Source organism: Chlorocebus sabaeus, chromosome 8 (assembly GCF_047675955.1).
Source record: "Chlorocebus sabaeus isolate Y175 chromosome 8, mChlSab1.0.hap1, whole genome shotgun sequence".
NCBI classification, from domain to species: domain Eukaryota; kingdom Metazoa; phylum Chordata; class Mammalia; order Primates; family Cercopithecidae; genus Chlorocebus; species Chlorocebus sabaeus.
This window is the reverse complement of record NC_132911.1, coordinates 106,246,697-106,271,927: the sequence shown is the minus strand read 5'-3', so window position 1 is coordinate 106,271,927 and position 25,231 is coordinate 106,246,697. Positions and strand designations below refer to the sequence as shown.

At 44.4% G+C, this 25,231-nt stretch overlaps 1 long non-coding RNA gene across 1 annotated transcript in view; it reads left to right on the top strand.

The window, feature by feature from the left end:
* Nucleotides 1–3,966: 3,966 nt before the first annotated feature.
* LOC119624880 (uncharacterized) overlaps nucleotides 3,967–25,231 on the top strand; it is a 38,322-nt gene continuing 17,057 nt past the window's right edge. The window contains exons 1-2 of the long non-coding RNA XR_005241009.2: nucleotides 3,967–4,216; nucleotides 13,727–14,057. This is a non-coding gene — a long non-coding RNA (uncharacterized lncRNA). The remainder of the gene's footprint in view (nucleotides 4,217–13,726; nucleotides 14,058–25,231) is intronic.

Sequence of the window (25,231 nt, the reverse complement as noted above, 5' to 3'; positions counted from 1 at the left end):
ATTGAGCCCAGGAGTTCAAGGTTTTGTGATAAGCCATGATTGTGCCACTGCAGTCTAATCTGAGTGACAGAGTGAGACCCTGTCTCTAAAAAAAATTTTTTTTAATTTAAAAAATAAAAACAGGCTGGGTACAGTGTCTCACTCCCGTAATTTCAGCAAAGAAGCTGAGGTGGGTGGATTTCTTGAGTCCAGATGTTTTAGATAAGCCTGGGCAACATGGCAGAACACCATCTTTACAAAAAGTACAAAAAATAAGGCAGGTGTGGTGGCACACCGGTAGTCCCAGCTACTGAGGAGGCTAAGGTGGGAGGATGGCTTGAGCTGGGGGTCATGGCTGCAGTGAGCCGTGATTGCACCACTGAACTCAGCCTGGGTGACAGAGTGGATGAGAGATGAGCTTGCTTTTGAAGAGGTGGTTATAGCCCAGAGGGAAAGATGCATGTCAACTAATCATTACATGCAGCAGGGAGCAGCTACGGAGATGTGTGCCAAGTGTTACAGGAACACAGTAGGAGAACAGCTAATGGGCAGGAAAGGTTAAAGGAAACTCTCATGTAAGAGGTGATATTGAAGGCTGAGAGCAGCCAAGAGGTGTTTTCCTGCAGAACGAGAGAAGTTCCCGCAGGCAATCAGAACACCACAGACACGGGTTCAGAAGCACGAAACAGCATGACAAAGAATAGGAGGTCTCTCAGTCACTGTTTGACTTCAGAAAGAGACAAAGAGATTCTCACACAAAAATTTCATATAAGATAGGGAAAAAATTGATCAGAATAATATTCTATGTAGGCTGGGCATGGTGGCTCATGCCTGTAATCCCACCACTTTGGGAGGCCGAGGCAGGCAGATCACTTGAGGTCACAAGTTCCAGACCAGCCTGGCCAAAATGGTGAAACTTTGTCTCTACTAAAAATACAAAAATTACCTGGGCGTGGTAGCAGGTGCCTTTAGTCCCAGTTACTCAGGAGACTGAGGCACCAGAATCACTTGAACCCGGTAGGCAGAGGTTGCAGTGAGCCGAGATGGTGCCACTGCACTCCAACCTGGGCAACAGAGCAAGACTCCATCTCAATAATAATAATAATAACAACAACATTCTATGTTGTTATATATATAATAAAATTTAGGTTGCAACTGTAAGTCTGCTTTAATATTTAGAACAAAAACCAAAGTTAGTGTTGATTTAGGATTTGAGGTCTACTTTTTCTAAAAACTTGTCCAGTAGCACAGTTGACAAATATGTTGAAGTACTTAGTTTTTTCTCAATGACCTCCCTTAACCTACAGTTGTCAAATGCTTCTCTTTTGAAGATCCTATTATGTTCTCATTCTTGTCAATTTCTTCCTCTTTAATTGTTATCTGATTAACTCCATGTTTGCTTATGATTCTAGCAATTCTACGACATCACTTTCATCAGCTCCATGAAACTTGCACAAAGGTTATTCAAAGTATGATTACTTTTGTGTCTCAAACTAACCAGAGACACTTGGATGAAACCAGCTGAAGAACTGCCTACAGCTGAATATGAGAGTGTGAGGCAGGGAGCAGTGGACAAATGCTGACATTTACCAGCTAGAGGCCTTCACAAAGTAACTCCAACTTTCTGACCTTCAGATTCCTCATCTACCTTGAGGAAATTATTGCAAGAGTTCAAGTAAACTGCACACATGGCCGGTGCAGTGGCTTGTATCTATAATCCCAGTGACTTGGAGGCTGAAGTGGGAGAATCACTTGAGGCCATGTATTAGAGACCAGCCTGGGCAACATAGAGAGACCTTATCTCTTAAAAATTTGTTTTTAATTAGCCAGGTGTGGTGGTGCACACCCATAGTCCCAGCTACTCAGAAGGCTGGAGCAGGTGGATCACTTGAGCCCAGGGTTTCTAGCTTTCAGTGAGCTATTATGCTTGTGCCCCTGCACTCCAGCCTGGGTGACAGAGTGAGACCCCATCACTAAAACGATAAGCTACACAGTGAAAACACCTAACGTTGTGCCAGGAATATGACTGTCCCTCAGTAAACAGCCACATTCTCCCTCCACAATGCCTTGGATATCCTGGAGTACATTTGATTGATTGACTGATTGGTATACTGATCAGATTTTTATCTCACCACCACTCTGCTAAAGAAACGCTGGGCCTGATAGATAAACTTGTGTCCTGCAGAGGAATAAAGGGAGGAAACATCTGTCAATTTTCAAGACAGAGGTGCCCAAAAAGCTAGTTTCCCACTGAATAGAGATAAAATGAGAACAGGAGTGCAAGATGTTACATATGCTGAGGGTGATTTCGCCAAGACTAAACAGAGCTGGCATCTGCAAGACATGCAAAGATTTTTTATTCTAGGACCATGGGATTCTGGAATCTAGCCCTTCCTACATGTTGTTCATTCTAGAAAAATAATTAGATAATGAAACAGGAGAATCACCATGCCTCGTTGCAATCTTAAAACTGAATTTATAAATAAAAATTAGAAATGAAGCCCACCCTGGACTCTTCTGAGAAATTATCAACAAATATGAGATTTGACTGACAGCTCATCTGAAATGCAATTTTCCTGTCTATTGTTCTCCTCAATTCATTTCTGAATTCATATTTTAGTGTATTTGTTTTGGGAATGTTTTCTTTCCCTTCACAATGAAGGGATTCTTTAAAAAGAATTATATGCAAAAATTAGCTGAGTGGTTTGCCATCGTTTACAATGAAAATTTACATGCAGTGGCAGTAATCCAAAATGTTACATTTACCTTATCATATGATTCCCGTTACTTCAGAGAAACCTTAGAGACTAAATCTCACCAACAATTAAAAGGTCCTGATATTCTAATCAGAGCCTGAACATTACAATAACATTTGTTATTAGATCAGAATTACAAAACCACAAACAGAGTAAGAAAAAAGATTCATGATTTTAATCTTTGTGACCCTTGCTGTAACAATATTATTACCACATAGCAGTAGTTTCTCAAGAGAAATTTCTCACCATATCAGTGAGGTGATAATTGCAGCTATTTTCCTGGTATGGGTTAATTTCATGGAAATAAGTCCCAACGATGAATGATCATGTTTAAATGAGAAAAATGCTGACGAGCTGTGTCTTAATTGTACACATTCTTCTTGGGAAATTTTTAACCAAGAAATGAGCATATAAGCATTAAAGGAATATTTAAAGAAACTATAGATTTGAGAAAGTTTGTTTTAGAAGAGCAGTTCTAGATATTAACAGCTGGGCACAGTGAAATCTAAGTTTCCCAACACACGTGTCAGAAAAGATCCACTTATCCTATCTTACTTGCAATTTCCAGTTCCCTAATAAAAGAGCTTTCTTTTACATTAATTTTTAGTGTATAAATAAACTTTTATAAATTAGTAAGAGAAAGCTCCACAACCCCACAGAGGACATGAATAAGCAGTTCACAGAAAAAGAAACACAAATGGCTTTTAAAAATGGAAAATGCTTAAACCAGGCAATTGTTAACTCAGAAAAAATAAAAAGTTGTATAAGGAATGCAATCTGATTCCCAACTTGGCTCAGCAACAAATAATATTTATGTGATATTAATACCCTAAGTGCTGAACTTAATATACCTATCACTGGCTTTCTGAACAAAATGGACTTGAGATGTTCCAGCACAAACCTTTTCATCTCACCTTTTCAGCTCCATGGATGAAACAGCAATCTTTGTAGCTTTTCTGAGTACTCTTGGGTTATTAAATGAATAGTCTCTTTTTCCCCCAAGGTAACCCAAAGTCCAATTTAGTCTAATATCAGCATACCAAGCTCTTATCCAATGTATAGCTTTCTCCTGCAGCTTGGGCCTGACACAGGCTTGAAGTTTGCAGTGGGCAAGAAGAGTGAGCAGAGCAGCCAAATAAAATATAGGATGCTCAGTTAAACCTGAATTCAAGAAAGCAACAAGTACTTTTAATACAATTATGTCCCAAATATGGCATGGGATATACTTATACTCAAAAAGCATTTATTGTGTATCTAAAATTCAAATTAAACTAGGCATCGAGTTATTTTTATGTGCTAAATCTGGCAACCCTCAGTTCAGGGCCAATGTCACTATGTCCCATCTTGCTCACTGTGTTGCCTCTGGCTCCTCTAGGGTTAGAGGCAGACATGAAAAAGATAGCCGTGAGGAGGAGGAGAGCTCTTGGCCTGCATGGTTGTCATCTGCATGTGTGCCCTCTTGGTGTATCAGCTGTCCAAGGGTGAGTCATGGGACCAGCCCCGTCACTGGGGATGTTTTAGATGTACTTCCCTTGACCTGGGAGATGCCTCATTGGGCTGGCCACTGACAACTGTCCCCTTGGCACCTGGCTTCTGGTGGCTCACTCTTGGTTGGGGTCACTTTCCGCCCTTCCAGATGGTACAGTTGGGTGGGTTTTTGTTGTTGTCGTTGTTGTTGTTGTTGTTTGAGACAGGGTCTCTCTGTGTACCCAGGCTGGAGTGCAGTGGCGCAATCTTGGCTCACTGCAACCTCTGTGTCCAAGGTTCAAGCGATTCTCTTGCCTCAGCCTCTTGAGTAGCTGGGATTACAGGCATGTTCCACCACGCCCAGCTAATTTTTGTTTTTGTTTTTGTTTGTTTGTTTGTTTGGTTGGTTTTTGAGATGGAGTCTTGCTCTGTCACCAGGCTGGAGTGCAGTGGCACCATCTCAGCTCACTGCAACCTCTGCCTCCCAGGTTCAAGCGATTCTCCTGCCTCAGCCTCTGGAGTAGCTGGGACTATAGGGGCCCGCCACCACACCTCTGTGATTAGCACCAGCTAATTTTTGTATTTTTAGTAGAGACAGGGCTTCACCATGTTGGCCAGGAGGGTCTTGATTTCTTCACCTTGTGATCCACCCGCCTCAGCCTCCCAAAGTGCTGGGATTACAGGTGCGAGCCACCGCCCCCGGCCTAATTTTTGTATTTTTAGTAGAGACGGGGTTTCATCCTGTTGGCCAGGCTGCTCTCGAACTCCTGACCTCAAGTGATCCATTTGACCTCCCAAAGTGCTGGGATTACAGGCGTGAGCCACGGAACCCGCCTGGCCTAGTGGAGAATTTCAAAAGCAACCCATTAGCAGCTCTTTTCCACAGAATCCAATCTGACCCATAGAAAACCCCGGCAGCCCCTGGAAAAGCTGGTCAACCTTGACTCTCTGTTCTGCTGGGAGGTGGTCTGCTCCAGCCAGCTCCTGGCCTTCACACACCATTTTTTTTTTCAGGTGTGAGTCAGTCACTGAGTATATTGAGTCTTCCCAAACTTCAGGAAATGCCTATCTGACTCTCTGAGGATGCTCTTGAAACCCCCCTAAACCCCCGCTAGTTTAGGATGAATGTGAGGAGTCTTTCTCTCACCGCATGTCGAGGATGGGGTAGGAAACGCAGTACTCTGATAACTCTCTCCAGAGCAGTCCCCCGTTCTGGCCCTTCAGCCCCCTGCTTAATTCTTGGCCTTCTTTTTTATAGACTAGAGGTAGTCAGTGGCCAAGGCTGGAAGAGCCACTCTGGGGACACCTCATTTGCAAGCCCTGCCTGGATTGTCTAGAATTTCTGTGTAGAATGTAGGGCCCTTTGCACCTATTGTTCTCAGCTTTAGAGGCTCAGTTGGATCTCAAAGACTTAAAATTCTATTTTAACAACCTATTACATAACTAAAAATAGTTATATAATCATACTGTGAAGATGACAAAAGGGTGTGTGTGTCTGTGTGTGTGTGCAGGATGTGGGGTGTCATAAACCAAAATCCTCATCTATCATAATAGGGAGAGAGAAGAGAGTTTGTGAAACTGATAAATCAGGACGTGGCAGCATAAGTACAGCATTTAGAAAGATAGAGACAAATAGCAGAAGGAGGACCTGAGTAACTGAAAACATTTGCCTTTGGGAAGTGAGACTGGGGGGTTGAACAAGAATGGGGGAAGATGCTGCTATTTTTCATTGCAAGCCTTTTAGTAGTATTAAATTTTTTAACAATGTATTATTTTGATAATAATAAAACTAAGTGATAAATTTTGCCAAAGCCACAAAGAAAATATTATGCAGTTGTTACAGAGAACGAGGCAAGTCCAGCGCAGTGGCTCATGCCTGTAATACCAGCACTTTGGGAGCCTGAGGCAAGCAGATCACCTGAGCCCAGGAGTTCGAGACCAGCTTGGGCAATGTGGCAAAACCCCTCTCTACAAAAAATAGAAAAATTAGCCAGGCATGATGGCTCACACCTGTAGCCCCAGCTAATCAGGAAGCTGAAATGGGAGGACTGCTTGAACCCACGAGGTGGAAGTTGCAGTGAACTGAGATCACATCACTGCCCTGCAGCCTGGGTGACAGAGCAAGACCCTATCTCAAAAAAAAAAAAAAAAAAAAAAAAAAAAAAAAAAAGGATTATGTATATCTATGTAATAATAACAGCTAACACTTACATAGTATTTCATGACTATCAGGCATAGTCTTAGATTCTGGGCCTATTCTAGTTCATTTAATGTGTGTATATTGGTTTCCTAGGATTGCTGTCACAAAGTACAATACACTGGGTAACTGGGTGGCTTAGAACAACAGAATGGTATTGTCTCACAGTTCTACAGGCTAGAGTCAGAAATGAAGGTGTTGGCAGGCTCACGCCCACTCCAACCTGTAGGCAAAGGATCCTTTCTTGCTTCATCTAGCTTTGAGTAGCCGCAGACATTCCTTGTCTTGTGGCAGCATAAATCCAGCATTCACATGGTATTCTCCCAGTGTGCATGTCTGTGTATCTGGTACAAATTCCCCTTTTTCTAAGGACACCAGTCATATTGGATTAGGGCTCACCCTAATGACCTCATTTTAATTTGATTACTTCTGCAAAGACCCTATTTCCAAATAAAGTCACCTTCTAAGATACAGAAGATAAGGACTTTAACATATCTTTTTTGGGAGACAGAAAACACCATGCAAGAAAAGGAAATTGCAGCACAAAGAAATGAGGTCATTTGACCAAAAATGCATGGCTAGTTAATAGTGGTACTTGGCCGGGCGCGGTGGCTCAAGCCTGTAATCCCAGCACTTTGGGAGGCCGAGGTGGGTGGATCACGAGGTCAGGAGATCGAGACCATCCTGACTAACACGGTGAAACCCCATCTCTACTAAAAATACAAAAAAATTAGCCGGGCGTGGTGGCAGGCGCCTGTAGTCCCAGCTACTCGGGAGGCTGAGGCAGGAGAATGGCGTGAACCCAGGAGGCGGAGCTTGCAGTGAGCCGAGATAGTGCCACTGCACTCCAGCCTGGGCGACAGAGCAAGACTCCGCCTCAAAAAAAAAAAAAAAAAAAAAAAAATAGTGGTACTTGAATTTAAACCCAGGAAGTCTGGTTCCCAAGCCTTGTGCTCTTAACCACTAGACCACGCTCTCTATCTATCTCCATTAAGTGCTCAAAGCAAGATGAAAGCAGTGTACCAAGTACGGTATCATTGTGGGAAAAGAAACTGGGGATGACTATGACATACATGTTTGCGTATGCACAGAACATCTTTGGAAGAATGCCCAAGAAACTGGCAGTAGTGTCACCTCTAGGGAGGGAAATTTGGGGAGAGAGGAATGACCTTTTTCTTTTATACATACATATATATATGTATATGTGTGTATATATATGTGTGTATATATATATTTTAATACTTTGAAGTTTGCTAGTTGTTTTGTTTATTTGTTACCAAAGGCAGGAATTAATTTAAAATAGTTAAATTTAAAATGAAAACAAGAGGGATGTTCTGGGCAGGATACAGCAGCTCATGCCCGTAATCCCAGCACTTTGGGAGGCAGAGGCTGGAGGATCACTTGAGCCCAGGAGTTCAAGACTAGCCTGGGCAACATAGGGATATCCTGTCTCTACCAAAAAAAAAAATCAGAATTAGCCAGGAGTGGTGGTACATACATGTAGTCCCAGTTACTGGGGGGCTGAGGTGGGAGGATTGCTTGACGCTGGGAGGTCAAGGCTGCTGTAAGCCATGCTTGTGCCACTGCACTCCAGCCTAGGTGACAGAATGAGGCCCATATCTCAAAAAAAAAAAAAAAAAAAAAAAGGAATGTCCTTTTATTAATGCCATCACCGCATACTGCAGGGGCTACTTGAACTTTTGGAAGAAATCTATTCATTGGTTCCCAGACAAACTATTTTTTTAAAGACAGGGTCTCACTCCGTCACCCAGCCTGGAGTGCAGTGGCACGATCAGGGCTCACTAAAGCCTTGACCTCCCAAGCTCAGGTGATCCTCCTACCTCAATCTGCCGAGTAGCTGGGATTCCAGGTCCACCCTACCATACCCAGCTATTTTTAAAATATTTTTTGTAAAGGTGGGGTTTCACTATGTTGCCCAGGCTGTCCCAGACAATCTCTTTAATTGCTTTAAGAGACTATTGTGATAGCTTAGTCTTTTCAGGCTGCTATAGCAAAAATATCACAAACTGGGTAGCTTATAAACCATAGAAATCTACTGCTCACAGCTCTGAAGTCTGGGAAGTCCAAGATCAAGGGCATGGCAGACAGAGCATCTGGCAAGAGCTAACTCTCTGGTTCATAGATGACGCCTTCTCCACTGTGTCCTCACGTGGGGGAAAGGGAAAGGAGTCTCTTTGAGAGCACAAATTCCATACTAGCTCCACTCTCACGACCTAATTATCCCCCAAAGGCCCCACCTTCTAATACTATCGCATTGCAGAGTAGTTTTAAATATATAAATTTTGGGCACACACAGACATTGAGACCATAGCAGTGACTATATAACTTTGGAAATAACCATATAGTGAACTATTATAAAGCCATTAAACTTTACATTTGTTGAGAATTTTTTAATGATACTGGGAAATATGTTTATGATAAATATTGTGAACTTATCTATATAGATAACCACTTCTCTTAAAAGAATACTAAATAGAAAAAACTATAAGAAAATATACCTAAATATTAACCATGATTATTTTGGGTGAAGGTGGAAAGAATGATGGATAATGGGGGGGTTGTACTTTTTTTAATTTAAGTCAGAAGATGACATTTAAAACATTTCTTAAAATGTGCTAGAAGTGCTGCAGTTTTACCCACACTAACAAACACTGACAGACCCAGAAGACATTTAGTCACATAATGAGTGTGTGTGCCTCAGAGATTTTTCTCCTTCAAAAATCAGCCTAGGGCCGGACGCGGTGGCTCACGCCTGTAATCCCAACACTTTGGGAAGCCGAGGCGGGTGGATCAGCTGAGGTCAGGAGTTTGAGACTAGCCTACCCAACACAGCGAAACCCTGTCTCTACTGAAACTACAAAAACTAACCGGGTGTGGTGGTGCATGCCTGTAATCCCAGCTACTTGGGAGGCTGAGGAAGGAGAATCACTTGAATGTGGGAGGCGGAAGTTGCAGTGAACTGAGGTTGCGCCACTGCACTCCAGACTGGGCAACAAAAATGAAACTCCGTTTCAAAAAAAAAAAAAAATCAGCCTAGGAATCCATTTTCTCATGTAGGCACTTCTACTCTTTACCACTTTCCCTAACTTGATGCTTCAACAAGATTTTGCTGAAGAATCAACAAAATTTTTCAAACCTCCATTGAGAACCCCAGAGGTACAAGGGGTCCTATGTAGGAGAAAGTGTGCATTTCGAGGTCACAACCACCTTGCTCTGTGTGACTATGGGAAAGTTATTTGCATTCCCATCCTTCAGTTTCCTCATTTGTAAAATAGGGATAATTCTTTCATTAATGTAACAAATATTTACCGAGCACCTTCTCTGAGTCATGGCGTGTTCTAGGTGCTGAGAACACAACAGTGATGAGAGAGACAAAGACCGTGTCCCCACGGAGTGCTGAGTGGGGAGTGAGGCCTCTCTCATGTGATTGTTGTAAAGATCAAAGGAGGAAATGTGTAACTGAAGAATCAGATGTCTTAATCTGATTCAGATGTCTGTTTAACCCCAAATCCTCCAAGCTGCTAGGGTCACCCAGTCCTTTACCATTAAATAAAAGTTAAGCAAACTCCCATTCCTCTTGCAGGGAGAAATCCAGCAGCCTCCTCTTATCTTAAGGGTTCTCACAGGGCCACCATTTCTCCTTGTCTCCTCTGACAACATCTATTCTTCCAGGGATCACTGCTTTCATCTCAGATCTTCTCTGAGCTGCCCACTTTCAAGAACTCTCTGCCCTGCTGAGGCCACGGTCCCATGCCTGCCCTCCCCAAAATGGCCAGGCGTGGTGGCTCAGATGTCTTCTGAGGGTTCAGGACTATGGAGGAAAATTATAATTCAGGGGAGCACAAAGAGAAATATCAGAATCAATATGTTATATCCTTGTTCTTCACAATTCCTCAGTCATTGCCAGCACATTCTACCCTTCTCTTCAAGCGGACAGTAGCCTTCCCTCAAGCCGCCAAGTTCCCTCTGCCTCTCAGTTGCCATCCCTTCTCTGTCAAGACATCTGCCCCTCACAACCCAAATCCACTCCTCCCGCTGTTCAAGCAAGGGGAGTGAAGGGAGAAGAGGAGCTGCACCTTTCTTCCCAAAGGCTCAATCCCAATATAACATCTCCCCAAGAGGAATTCTGTCTCCAGCTTTCAGTAAAACAACTTTTTTCTCCCTACCATCAATGTAAGTGAAATGTTAGGAGCCTGCGGTCGGGCACAGTGGCTTATACCTGTAATCCCAGTGCTTTGGGAGGCCAAGGCAAGAGGATTGCTTGACCCCAGGAGTTTGAGACTAGACTGGGCAACATAGCAAGACCCCATCTCTACAAAGAAACAGTTTTAAAATTAGCCATGCATGGTGGTATGTGCCTGTAGTCCCAGCTACACAGGAGGCTGAGAAAGGAGGATCACTTGAGGCCAGTAGTTCAAGACCAGCCTGGGCAACATAGCAGTACCCCCCCATCTCTACAAAAAAATAAAAATAAATTAGCTGGGCATGGTGGTGCCCATCTGTAGCCCTAGCTACTTGGGAGGCTGAAGCGAGAGGATCACTTGAGCCCCAGAGTTCAGGGTTACGATGAGCCATAATTTCACCACTGCACTTCAGCCTGGGTGACAGAATGAGACCCTGAGCCTAAAAAAAAAAAAAGAAAATAAATTTATATTAAATTAAATTTTAAAAAGAAGAGAGGCTGGGACATAGCAACTCAATAAACTTTAGTCCCCATCCTTTCCCTTCTTGGTGGAGTCAGCTGGCGTGGTTGTACACACCATCCCTCTGAGTCTTTATCTTTAAAATGAGGACCCTGGGGTGTTACTGTAAGGACAGGATCAGTTGCTACCTGTAAATACTAAGAACAGAGGCTGCTGTGTAAGTGCTCAACCAGTGCTCTTACTGTTATTATCAACTATGATACTAAGAGCTACAAGTTTTCTGCAAGGGATCAGCTTTTATACTTGGAAAAGCATTCGTTTCCTTGGACTGCTGTAACAAACTACCACAAACTGGGTACCTTAAAGTAACAGAAGTCTATTCCTTCATAATTCCGGAGGTCAGAAGTCTAAGATCAAAGTGTCGGCAGGTCCATGCTCCCCCTGAAAGTTCTAAGGAAGAAGCCTGCCTTGCCTCTTCCAACTTCTGGTGGCTTCTGGAAATCGCTGGCATTCCTTAGCTTGTAGATACATCACTCCAAATTCCCCTTCCATCATCATATGGCCATCTTCCCTGTGCGTGTTTGTGTATCTGTGTGTGCGATTGTGTATGTGTATGTGTCTGTGTGTGTGTGTTTGTGTGTCTCTCTCTGTCTTTTCTTTTTCTTTTTTTTTTTTTTTGAGATGGAGTCTCACTCTGTCGCCCAGGCTGAAGTGCGGTGGTGCAATCTCAGCTTACTGCAAGCTCCGCTTCCTGGGTTCATGCTATCCTCCCACCTCAGCCTCCTGAGTAGCTGGGACTACAGGCGCCCGCCACCATGCCCAGCTAATTTTGTTTTTATATTTTTAGTAGAGATGGAGTTTCACTACATTAGCCAGGATGGTCTCCATCTCCTGACCTCATGATTCGCCCCACTCGGCCTCCCAAAGTGCTGGGATTACAGGCATGAGTCACCACGCCCGACCTGTGTCCTCTCTTCTTATGAGGACACCAGTCATATTGGACATAGGGCCCACCCTAATCTAGTATAATCCCCTTTCAACTAACTATGTCTACAAAGACCCTATTTCCAAATAAGGTCACATCCTGAGTTTCTGGGTGGACGTGAACTTTGGGGGACATTGGTCAGCCTAGCACAGTTGGGAGGGCCAGATCTGAGGCTTAGGCTTATGTGACATACTGCTCAGGCCAGAGTTGTTGGAGGTAGGGGCTGTCAGAGACCTGATTGATGGGCCTCTCCCATTCTTCCCAGCTCCAACTGCCTCCTGGGCCCAGGGCTGCTTCCTGCATGGACAGTCTTGCCTGCTGCCACCATCACATCATCTCTGACTGCACAAGCTGTCTGTGCCTTCCCTAAGGGGAGGGCTTGCTCCGGAGCTGCCTGTATCAGGCCTGAACTCCTAAAACCTGGACTCAGAGGAAGTCCTATGAGGCATGAGACCTGACCCAGGGTAAGGGGGAATTTTAACCAGTGAGATCCAAGAGACAAGACAGAGCTGGCAGAAACATTCCTTCTTATTTCTCCCTTCAACAGTTTGGCCCAGGATGTCCTGTCTGACCAAATGGCTTGCTGGGTTTCTCAGGAAGGTAGGGTTGGCAGGGTGCAGTGGCTTGTGCCGGTAATCCCAGTGCTTTGGGAGGCTGAGGTGGGAGGATCACTTGAGGCTGGGAGTTCGAGACCAGCCTGGGCGACAGAGCGAGACCCCATCTCTACAAAAAAAAAATATATTATTATTATTTTTTGAGATAGAGTCTCACTCTGTCGCCCAGGCTGGAGTGCAGTGGCCTGATCTCGGCTCACTGCAACCTCCGCCTCCTGGGTTCAAACAGTTCTCCTCCTGAGCCTCCCAAGTAGCTGGGATTACAAGTACCCACCACCATGCCCAGCTAATTTTTAGTAGAGACAGAGTTTCACCATCTTGGCCAAGCTAGCCTGACCTCATGATCCACCCAACTCAGCCTCCCAAAGGCTGGGATTACAGGTGTGAGCCACCATACCCAGCTACAAATTTTTTTTAAAAAGCCAGTTGTGGTGGCCTGCACCTGGGAGGATTGCTTGAGTCCAAGGCCTGAGTCCAAGGCTATAGTTTCACTTACTCAGAAGGTTGAAGCGGGAGGATCACTTGAGCCCAGCAGTTCCAGGCTGCAGTAAGCTCTGATTGCACCACTGCCCTCCAGCCTGGGTGACAGGGGGAAACCCATCTCTAAAAAAAAATTTAAAATAAGCCGGGCCTAGTGGCTCACACCTGTAATCCTAGCACTTTGGGAGGCTGAGGCAGGTGGATCACCTGAGGTCAGGAGTTTGAGACCAGCCTGGGCAGCATGGCAAAACCTCGTCTCTACCCAAAATACAAAAATTAGCCAGGTGTGGTGGCAGACGCCTGTTAATTCCAGCTACTCGGGAGGCTGAGGCAGGAGAATCACTTGAACCCAGGAGGCAGAGGTTACAGTAAGCTGAGATGGCACCATTACACTCCAGCCTGGGCAGTACAGCAAAAATTCTATCTTAAAAAAAAAAAAACGTTTAAAAGAAAAAGAAATACCCTACTCTGTGCTTGCTTTCCTTCCTTCCTGGCCTCCAGTCCCTCTGCTCATTCCTGCTGCCCTAGGATTATGTCCCTCAATAAAGAATTCGTGCGTAAGTTTTACCTCTGCTTTTTTCTAGAGTACTCAGGCTACCACAAGCGCCCTAGAAAAGAGCTCCTTCAGGACTAGGGAGCAAGACCAGGCTTCAACCAAGGCAAAGACTAACAATTAAATGAGAAAGCAAGTGGAAGGGCCGATCCAGATCCAGGAATACACAGAAGCTGGAGGTTCAAGGAGAGCGGAGACCTAGAGCCTATTTGCTAAGCTCAGTCACTGGATTACTGAAGTCAAATCCTGCTCAGTTTCAAGAATGCCAAGCAGGAGCCACACACCAGGGTTGAGGCCAGCGCCCCAGGCTGGGGTGAGGCCCTGGAAGTAGCTAGCAGGCTGGAGCCAGAGTACCCACACAGGTAAGGAGCACAGGCAGCCCGAACCAGATGCCCGGGCTGACGGGGCCTGCGGGAGGCATGTCACAGACAACAGGATTTGTTGGTCAAAGCCACGCTCTTAATCTCTGAAGTGTACCAGTTACAGGTACACTTTGGTTAGAAACCTTAAGAGCCTGGTGTGGTGGCTCATGCCTGTAATCCTAGCACTTTGGGAGGCCGAAGTGGGAGGATTGCTTAAGCCCAGGAGTTTGAGACAAGCCTGGGCATCATAGTGAGACACTGTCTCTACAAAATATCAAAAAATTAGCCTGGCATGGTGGTGCATGCCAGTAGTCCCAGTTACTCAGTAGGCTGAGGTGGGAGGATTGCTTGAGCACAGGAGGTCAAGGCTGCAGTAAACTGTGATTGTGCCACCGCACTACAGCCTGGGCAACTAAAAACAAAATTATCCTCTAAAAAAAATTACACTACATTTTTAAAAAAAGAGTGTGGGACATATCAGCAGCTCAATAGGTGCTAGTCCCCATTCCCTCTCTTCCTGGTGGAGCTGATCTGCTGCTGACCCTCTTAAAATCAGGGTCCTCGGCCGGGCGTCGTGGCTCACACCTATAATCCCAGCACTTTGGGAGGCCAAGGTGGGTGGATCACCTGAGGTCAGGAGTTTGAGACCAGCCTGACCAACATGGAGAAAGCCCATCTCTACTAAAAATACAAAATTAGACGGGTGTGGTGGTGCATGCCTGTAATCCCAGCTACTTGGGAGGCTGAGGCAGGAGAATCACTTGAATCCACGAGGCGGAGGTTGCAGTGAGCCGAGATTGTGCCATTCCACTCCAGCCCGGGCAACAAGAGCGAAACTCCATCTCAAAAAAAAAAAAAAAAAAAAATCAGGGTCCTCATTTTAAAGATGAAGACCCATCTTTACAGGCGTATGCCTGAATGTAATCCCAGCTACCCAGGAGTGAGATGGAGCGAGACCCTGTCTCAAAACAAAACAAAACAAAACAAAAACAAACGTTAAGAGCTGTGATTCAATTTTAATGTCTTTATTCCCTCCTCTTTCTATGGCTTAGCTGCTTTTTGGTTTCCTGTAACTGTTACACTTCAGGGATTAAAGTGTGGTTCGGGCTGGGCACGGTGGCTCATGCCTGTAATCCCAGCACTTTGGGAGGCTGAGGCAGGCAGATCACTTGAGGTCAGGAGTTTGAGACGAGGCTGGCCAACATGGCGAAACACCCTCTCTACTAAAAATACAAAAATTAGCCGGGTGCAGTGGTGCGTGCCTGTAATCCCAGCTATGCGGGAGGCTGAGGCAGGAGAATCTCTTGAACCCAGGAGGCGGAGGTTGCAGTGAGCCGAGATCGCACTATTGCACTCCAGCCTGGGTAGCAAGAGTGAAACTTGGTCTCAAAAAAAAAAAAAAAGAAAAAGAAAAGAAAAGAAAAAAGAAAAAAAAAAGTGTGGTTCAGTCCATAGTTGTTTTTGCCCCAGTAAGAGACTGCTGTTGAAAACCGATTGGCCCCTTAGGGTTTATTGCCCTACCCTTATACCTCTCCATAACTATCACATATTGAGTGTTTCCTGTGTGTGTGCCAGCCCACTGTAACTCCTCACCACACACCACGAGGGAAGAAGCACTAGCTTCATGAGACAGAGGAGGGAACCAGGGCTCAGGTAAGGTAAGTTACTTGCTGCAGCCACACCGTTTTCAAGGGACATATCTGGGTCTGAACCACTATACTCTACCATTTTCCTTAGCTTGAATAAGCCAGGAGGATTTCACCAGAAAAGAAAAGATACATGTTGGGAGTCTTAAATATCTGCCTCATTTCCCTGGAGGCAGCATGGAAAGTGGGTAGACATACAGAACTTCAACTCAGAGTGCCAGGGTGCAGGCCCTTGCTCTGCCAGTTACTATCTCTGAAACTTTGAACAAGTTAATGACATTTTCTGTTGGCTGCTTCTAATCTGTAAAATGGGATGATGAGATGATAATACTAATACTTCCCTCATGGGTTGCTGGAAAACCCCAATGAGATGATACATATCAAACACCTAGAGCTGTAGAATGTTTCAGCTGGGCATGGTAGCGCATGCCTGTAATCCCAACTACCCCAGGAGGCTGAGGCAGGAGGATTGCTCGAATTCAAGGGTTGAGTCTAAGACCAACCTGGGCAACAGAGTAAGACCCCATCTCTAAAAAATAGAGTGTGTGGCACATTGGAGGTTCCGTTGCTACTCATAGTCATTATTATGAGCATTATTTATCTTCTATCAACTGGCCACAGGATGTAACTCTGCCCTGCAGGCCCAGCCTCAGCTGATCCACCATGGGCACATCACTTAGGACTACTCATGCTGTGTACTGCACAACTCAGAGGTATCATCCATATAGACAGTGGTGTGAGTAGTGTTGCCTAGTGTGGTGCATGGGAGCCCTCATCACAAAACTTATCTGGTTTCCTGGAGTGGTTTCAACTTCTTTCCTCACTAGCTCATCACATGCCATGGTACTGCTGAAATAACAGCCCAGGGATAGCTCTTGGCTCAGCTTCACCTCTGAGGGTATATGTCTGCATGCTGGGTTTCCCTGGTGCCAGCTAGCACATGACCTCAGATGTCACCAAACCAGTGGTCAGCCCAGAGCTTGGTGCCAGTTCTCCAGAGAGCTGGAGAAGAAGATCAGGCTCTCAGTTCAGAATCGGTGACCAGCAGCCCTTCCTGGCTTGCATTCCAGAAAAGATTTTTGTGGCATTCTCAAGGAGAGCTACATTAAAAATCAGACTAAAATCAAACTTGCTATAAAGAATCCGTCATGGACTAGAAACACTGATCTCAAGTCCACCCTTCTGATGCAGCTGGGAGGTTCCCCTCAGCCCTAGTCATTCTAATAACCAGAGAGTGTTAAAAGGGCTGTTGATGTCTACCTATACTGGATCATCTAATGGAGGAGAAAAAGTAGATTGCAGGCTGGGCATTGTGGCTCATGCCAGTAATCCTAGCACTTTGGGAAACTGAGGTGGGAAGATCGCTTAATGCCAGGAGTTCAAGACCAGCCTGGGCCAGGCACAGTGGTTTACGCCTGTAATCCCAGCATTTTGGGAGGCCAATACGGTGGATCACTTGAGGTCAGGAGTTCAAGACCAGCCTGGCCAACATGGTGAAACCCCATCTCTACTAAACATACAAAAATTAGCTGAGTGTGGTGCCATGCACCTGTAATTCCAGGTACTCGGGAGGCCAAGGCAGGAGAATTGTTTGAACCCAGGAGGTGGAGGTTGCAATGAGCCGAGATTGTACCGCTGTACTCCAGCCTGGGCAACAGAGCAAGACTCCATCTTAAAAAAAAAAAAAGAAAAAAAGAAAAGAAAAGAGATCAGCTTAGAAAACAAAGTCAAAAGGAAGGAAAGAAGGAAGGAAGGGAGGGAGGAGAGAGAGAAAGAAAGAAAAGAGAGAAAGGCAGATTATAGAAAAGTATTGTGTGCTTAATTTCATTTATGTTAAGTGATAATAATGAATCAACATATCCCTAGATACATAAAGAGATGTTTGGAAGAATTATAATTATCTGTATAATAAGAACTCTATAAAAACTATATGTATCATTTTTATAGTCTAAAAACAAACTATTTTTTAAAAGCAGTTATATACCTATCTTTTGATACACGTATAACCTTAGGCAAGTTAGCTAACCTCTCTGTCCCTCAGTTTCCTCATTATAAAATGGAGATAACAATAGTTTCTACTTCATGAGACTGTGAGGATTAAATGTATTAATATATGTAAAGTACTTAGAACAGTGCTTAAAACATTGAAATGTATTTGTATTAGAGTTTTACAGGGAACTAGAACCAATAGAATATTGATAAGTGATAAATAGATATCTGACCATATATGTAACTGACAATTAGTTGGCTACTACAGCTAAAAGCCCAGGAGTAAAAATGACTCAGTGATGTAATTTTCCAGGAGATATATATGTATGTGGAGAGAGAAAGAGAGAGAGAGAGAGAGAGATTAATTACAGGAATTGGCTCACAGAACTATAGAATGAAGTCCCACAATTTGCCATCTGCAAGTTGGAGAACCAGCAAAACCAATCAGAAGGCTTGAGCCCAGGGATGGTTTAAGTATTGGTCTGAGTCCAAAGGCCCCAAAACCAGGAGAACTGAAATCCCAGATCAAACAGAGAGCATATTCACCCTTCCTCTGCCTTTTTATTCTATTCAGGTCCTCAATGAATTGGATGATGCTCACCCAATTCGGGAGGGCAGATCTTTACTCAGGCCACCAATTCAAATGCTAATCTCTTCTGGAAACACCCTCATAGACATGTTCAGAAATCATGGTTTTTGTTTGTTTGTTTGTTTTTGAGACAGAGTTTTGCTCTTGTTGCCCAGGCTGGAGTGCAATGGTACGATCTTGGCTCACCACAACCTCTGCCTCCCAGGTTCAAGCAATTCTCCCGCCTCAACCTCCTGAGTAGCTGGGATTACAGGCTTGCACCACCATGCCCAACTAATTTTGTATTTTTAGTAGAGACGAGGTTTCTCCATGTTGGCCAGGCTTGTCTCAAACTCCTGACCTCAGGTGATCCACCTGCCTCGGCCTCCCAAAGTGCTGGGATTACAGGCATGAGCCACAGCGCCTGATAGAAATCATGTTTTACTAGCAGTCTGGGTACTCCTCAGCCCAGTCAAGTTGACACATAAAATTAAACATCAACTATGATTGTGGTGATGATGATGGCGGTTGGTATTACTTTTATCATAACTCCACATCATGCAGTGATGTAGGCAGGAGGGAAATTCCTCAGAACAAAAAAGCCAAATTATTTTTGCAAGGCCATGAGATAGATTAGTGATAGTTGAAAAGAAAGACATCATAACTGCATTGATACCTTTCTACTGAGAGCCAACTGGTCTAATATATTAGGTAAACTGACGATTCATTGGCTACTATAGTGAGGTAACTTTCCAAGAGATAACTTTCCAGGAAATGCAGTGATTTTTAGATTGATGAATTTCAAAGAAATATATAAAGGTCATAACGAGATAAGAAATTCTATATGCATTGCCTTTACAATATATTGTAACAGTAACAGTCTGTTGTCTCAGCAGAGACCCATAAATGAGAATCTGGGAGGCTGGGCACAGTGGGTCATACCTGGAATCCCAGCACTCTGGGAGGCTGAGGCAGGAGGATTGTTTTAGCCTAGGAGTTCAAGGCCAGCCTGGGCAACAGAGCAAAACCCTGTCTCTAAAAAAATTCAAGATAAAAAAATTAGCCAGGTGCGGTGGCTGACACTTGTAGTCCCAGCTACACAAGGGGCTAAAGCAGGAAGATCCTGAGCCCAGGAGTTCAAGGCTGCACTCCAGCCTGGGCAACAGAGTGAGACCCTAAAAAAGAAAAAAAAAAAAAAAGCATCTGGGAGGGATGGGAGTGGGTGAGTGGGAATGGTGTTGCATATATCAAAGCCTTGGATTTTATTTGCAGCACGGGTCTCTGCCTGGCATGTGTATGTTGTAAATGTATACAGTTCAGGACTCCATGCTCTCAAAATGGTTGTGCCCCAGGAGGCCAGTCCTGTTCGGGAAACACTTGCTCTGAGGCTCTCCCTAATTCAGTTCCAGGCTCGCCTGCCTGCTGGCAATGAAGGTGCCTAGACTTGAATTCCTGGTTCAGATTCCTTCATCTGATGACAACTAATAAAGGGTGTGGCAGCAAATGTAAGTCATCATTCAACCTGACTCGAACTAGGGAACCCAGGTGAAGAAACCAGTGTATATCCTTATCACCACCAAAGATAAGCCCCTGAACAAGGCTGTCTGCTCACTAAAGATGTAAAACAAGCAAAGATCCATCATCATGCCACTTAGAGAGGTTTAATGCTTTAGTGCTTAAAATTCCATAGTAAATGTGGGCACTTTTCACTAGCAATGTCAAAGCTAAAAAGGGGAATTCTTGTCAGCAGCATAAACAGATTACGCTTATGAACCAAGCCACAAGAAAGGAGTTCATACTTCTTTCTGGTAGATGAATGCTTTGTCACCCCATGTCACCCTATGGCAAAAGTATAACATTCAAAATCAACTGGTAGAAAAGAGACAAATACAGATTCTTCAAAGGGGCAAATAAAAACTATTTTCATATACATATATCAGTTCTTATAAAATAAAAACTAGCCAGGTGTGGTGGTACATACCTGTAGTCTCAGCACCTTGGGAGGCTACAGCTGAAGGATTACTTGAGCCCAGGAGGTTGAGGCTGCAGTAAGCCATGTTTGTGCCACTGCACTCCAGCCTGAGTGACACAGCAAGATCCTGTCTCTAAATAAATAAATAAATACTACATGTCAATCTGTTTGAAGTAACATTCAGTTTAGTGAGCTACTGACATGTGCAGGCTCAATGTTGTGTTATTTTGTTTATTTACACCGTACTGAGAGTAGGAGCCTCATCTGACATGGACTATGGAAGAAAGCCCAAAGCCTCCACCCCTGTAACAATACAGAAGTCATTTTGACCTTGAAGGTTTTAGAGCAGGTATACCAATGACTACGTGGGTCAATAAAAGAAAAAATCTTTATTGATTTCAGCTGCACAGCTTCTTGGGCCGGCTTCCAAGATAAATAAGTTGCAAGATATTTGCTTGTCATTGTTTGTAGGCTACCAAGCAGCATCCCAAGAGATTAGAATGAGATGATCCTCTGAGAACTAAACTATAAAATCAAAAATAATGGGTTGGCCAGGCGCAGTGGCCTATAATCCCAGCAATTTGGGAGGCCAAGACAGGCGAATCACTTTAAGCCCAGAAGTTCAAGACCAGCCTGGCCAACATGGCAAAACCCCATCTCTACAAAAAATACAAAAACTAGCTGGGCATGATGGTGCATGCCTGTAGTCGCATCTACTCTGGAGGCTAAGTGGGAAGAGTGCTTGAGCTGGGGAGGTGGAGATTGCATTGAGCCAAGATCCCGCCACTGCACTCCAGCTGATGTGACAGAGTGAGACCCCTTCTCAAAAAACAAACAAAAACCCACAGTGGGTTAAAGTACAAACATGCAAAATCGCCTTTAAAGAAAGAGAATGACACCCAGGCAGGACTTGGCTACCTAGAAAGAGCCTGGAGGAAAACTGTGCAAAGCACAGCCAAGCACTGCCTAGGGGAGCAGAAATTTCAGCCAACAGCTTTTGAATCTTGACTGTTTTTTTGCCTAGAAAGGCCATTCCCAATGTGGGGCTAGAAACAGGAGATTGTCACCAAGGGAATATTAATGTTTAGATCCCGTAGACAAGACTTTCCCTAATGTGAGCAGCGTGTATCACACTATGTGTGCCTGATACCATTACAGATTCAATTAATCTAGCAGGATGGTGGCAGTCTGCTAACAAGTGTGTAACAACTCACTGCCAAAAAAAAAAAAAAAAAAATTCAATTAATCTGACTCTTCTTGTTTTCATTCCATGTTGATAAGCAATCTCCTGATTACTCTGGCTCCTCATGTCAGTCTCCCTGCAGAGAAATTCTGTATGGAGAATATGGATGCCATGTATTCCCATCTTCATAACAATTATCTTTGACATTGTAAATGAATTTAATTGTTATTCAGTTTATGATTTTGCTTCCCACACAACTTGACTACAGGGAGAGAATGGGCTGCCTGTGGCCATGCAGGTATCTCAGTCTACGGCATCCATTATGTTTTGATTTTGTAGCTTAAGTCTCAGTGGGCACCCTCATTTTCTGGTTCTTAGAGACTTCTTTGTAGTCTCAAAGCATTGATGAAAGCAAATATGGGAAGTGCCTCTCAGTAAATTAATGTATCAAGTTTTGCTTTTCTATCTAATCTCACATGCCTGGTGAGTATAACTGGCAAAACTAGGTTTCTTAGCCTGTAAGACCAAAGACCACCCAGCGGACGATGGAAAATTGCTGAAGGTGACAGGTGCCGCCTGAGGCCCCCTGAGAACCAGTCTGCCTGCCTTCCCTGGAGAGGCACACCCCCTTGTCTCCAGGTGGACAGTGCATGCCCCTCTTCATTTTCTACCCAAGTCACAGACCATGAGTGAGTTTACTGGTCTTAGGGGCTTATTTGGGGCAAACTAGGAAAATATTATGGGATATCTGCTCAAAACAGTGAAACTGCGGCCGGATGCAGTGACTCACACCTATAATCCCAGCACTTTGGGAGGCTGAGGTGAGCAGATCACTTGAGGTCAGGAGTTTGAGACCAGCCTGGCCAACATGGTGAAACCCCATCTCTACCAAAAACATAAAAAATTAGCCAGGCATGGTGGCAGGTCCCTGTAATCCCAGCTACTCAGGCAGTGAGGCAAGAGAATCGCTTGAACCCAGGAGGTAGAGGTCGCAGTGAGCCAAGATCATGCCAATGCACTCCAGCCTGGGCGACAGAGAGAGACTCAGTCTCAAAACAAAAACAAAAACAAAACAAAACAAAAACAGTGAACTTGGCTTTTGAATAGTTGACCTGAAGTTGTTCTTTTGGGTCATAAAAATGCCTGTTATGGCTACTCCTATATGGTAACAAATGTTCATGTGTAGTCTGCATAGAAAACAATGCTTATCTTTTCATTCTTTCACACTAGAAAGTTATGCATCTAGTTGAGCCAGAATAAGAAAGATAACATTATACTCTAAGTCAAGCTAAAGGAGGGGAGGCCAAAACAAAACCATTTTTTGCTGACTAGATATTATTAACAAATTCTGAAGAGAACCCCCCCGCCTCTCAAGGTGGGTTATGGTGTCAGTGCTTATGAGAATAACTCGTCAGGGCTCATGCAACTTAACTTGGACCTAATTGAGTCACGGCCCAAGAAAAAGCTTTTAAGACCACCACTTTATGTGTGTATGGAGTGGCTTATAGTGAAATAGTTATACCTAAGACCTCTGGTTCCTCATATTAAGTACTGACCTGAAAACCCCAGACTTCGATTTTTTTATAAATCTAAGTAAAACCTGGCTGCCTTTTGCATAGAACATCTAATAAATTAATACATCTGTAATCAGATAAGGACTTTTCTGGGTTTTTTGTTTTGTTTTGTTGCTGTTGTTGTTTTATTTGTTGTTGTTGTCATTTTTGAGACAGGGTCTCCCTCTGTCACCTAAGCTGGAGTGCAGTGGCACCATCTCGGCTCACTGCAACCTCTGTCTCCCGGGCTTAAGCCATCCTCCCACCTCAGCCTCCTGAGTAGCTGGGACTACAGGCACATACCACCAAGTCTGGCTAATTTTGTTCATTTTTTATAGAGACAAGGTCTCTGTATGTTGCCCAGGCTGGTCTCAAACTCTTGGGCTCAAGGGATCTTCCTGCCTCCACTTCCTAAAATGCTGGGATTATAGGTGTGAGCAATTGGGCTGGTCCAAGTTTTCAAGTTTTTTTTTTTTTTTTTTTTAATTCCTTTTTTGAGGTGAAGTCTCGTTCTGTCACCCAAGCTGGAGTTCAGTTGTGCGATCTCAGCTCACTGCAACCTCTGCCTCCCAGATTCAAGCGATTCTCCTGACTCAGTCTCCCAAGTAGCTGGGACGACAGGCTCGCAGCACCACGGCTGGCTAATTTTTGTATTTTTAGTAGAGAAGTGGTTTCACCATGTTGGCCAGGCTGGTCTCAAACTCCTGACCTCAGGTGATCCACCCACCTTGGCCTCCCACAGTGCTGGGATTACAGGTTTGATCCACTGCGCCCGGCCTCAAGTTTTCAGGTGTTTTTTGGTTTGTTTTTTCTTTTTTGTTTGAGATGGAGTTTCACCCTTGTCACCTAAGCTGGAGTGCAATGGCGTAATCTCGGCTCCCTGTAACCTCTCCTCCTGATTTCAAGTGATTCTTGTGCCTCAGCCTTCCGAGTATCTGGGATTACAGGCATGCACCACCATACCTGGCTAATTTTGTATTTTTAGTAGAGACGGGGTTTCTCCATGTTGGCCAGGCTGGTCTTGAACTCCCGACCTCAGGTGATCTGCCTGTCTTGGTCTCCCAAAGTGCTAGGATTACAGGCGTAAGCCACTGTGCTTAATTAAATTTATGTTTTGGGCCAGGAGTGGTGGCTCAAGCCTGTAATCCTAGCACTTTGAGAGGCCGAGAAGAGCCGATTACCTGAGATTGGAGATCAAGACCAGCCTGGCCAACATGGAGAAATCTCATCTCTGCTAAAAATACAAAAATTAGCTGGGTGTGGCGGCATGTGCCTGTAGTCCCAGCTACTCCGGACGCTAAGACAGGAGAATCACCTGAACCTGGCAGGCAGAGGTTGCGGTAAGCCGAGATCGTGCCACTGCACTCCAGCCTGGGTGATAGAGACTCCGTCTAAAAAGAAAAAAAAAATATGTTTTGGGCTGGACACAGTGACTCATGCCTATAATCCTAGCACTTTGGGAGGCCGAGGAGGGTGGATCACCTGAGGTCAGAAGTTCAAGACCAGCCTGGCCAACGTGGTGAAACCCGGTCTCTACTAAAAATACAAAAATTAGCCAGGCGTGATGGCGCGCAGCTGTAATCCCAGCTACTCAGGAGAATCACTTGAACCCAGGAGGCAGAGGTTGCAGTGAGCTGAGATCATCCCACTATACTCTAGCCTGGTTGACAGAGCAAGACTCCATCTCAAAAAAAGTAAAAAATAAATAAATAAATAATTTTGTTTTGGGATAACTGTAGACTCATATGCAATTAAAAGAAATATATTCTCAGGGCAGGTGCGGTGGCTCATGCCTATAATCCCAAAACTTTGGGAGGTGAGGCAGGCAGATGGCTTGAGTTCAGAAGTCTGAGACCAGCCTGGGCAACATGGCGAAACCCTGTCTCTACAAAAAATACAAAACTAAACTGAAAGAAAATTAAAAACAAAAAAGTAAGCCGGATGTGGTGGCGCATACCTGTAATTCCAAGTACTCCTGAGGTTGAGGTGGGAGAATCATTTGAGCCCAGAATTGGGGAGGCTGTAGTGAGCCAAGACTGCACCACTGCACTCCAGGCTGGGCAACCCAGCGAGACCCTGACTCAAAAAAAAAAAAGAAAGAAAGAAATAGATGCTCAGGTCTTTCCTGGGTGTGGAAAAAAAGGAAGGAGGGAAGGAAGGGAAGGAAGGGAAAGAAGGATAGAGAAATCCTGTGTATCTTTTATCCAGTTTCCCTCAGTGGTAACATGTTGCAAAACTGGATCACAACCAGGATATTGACATT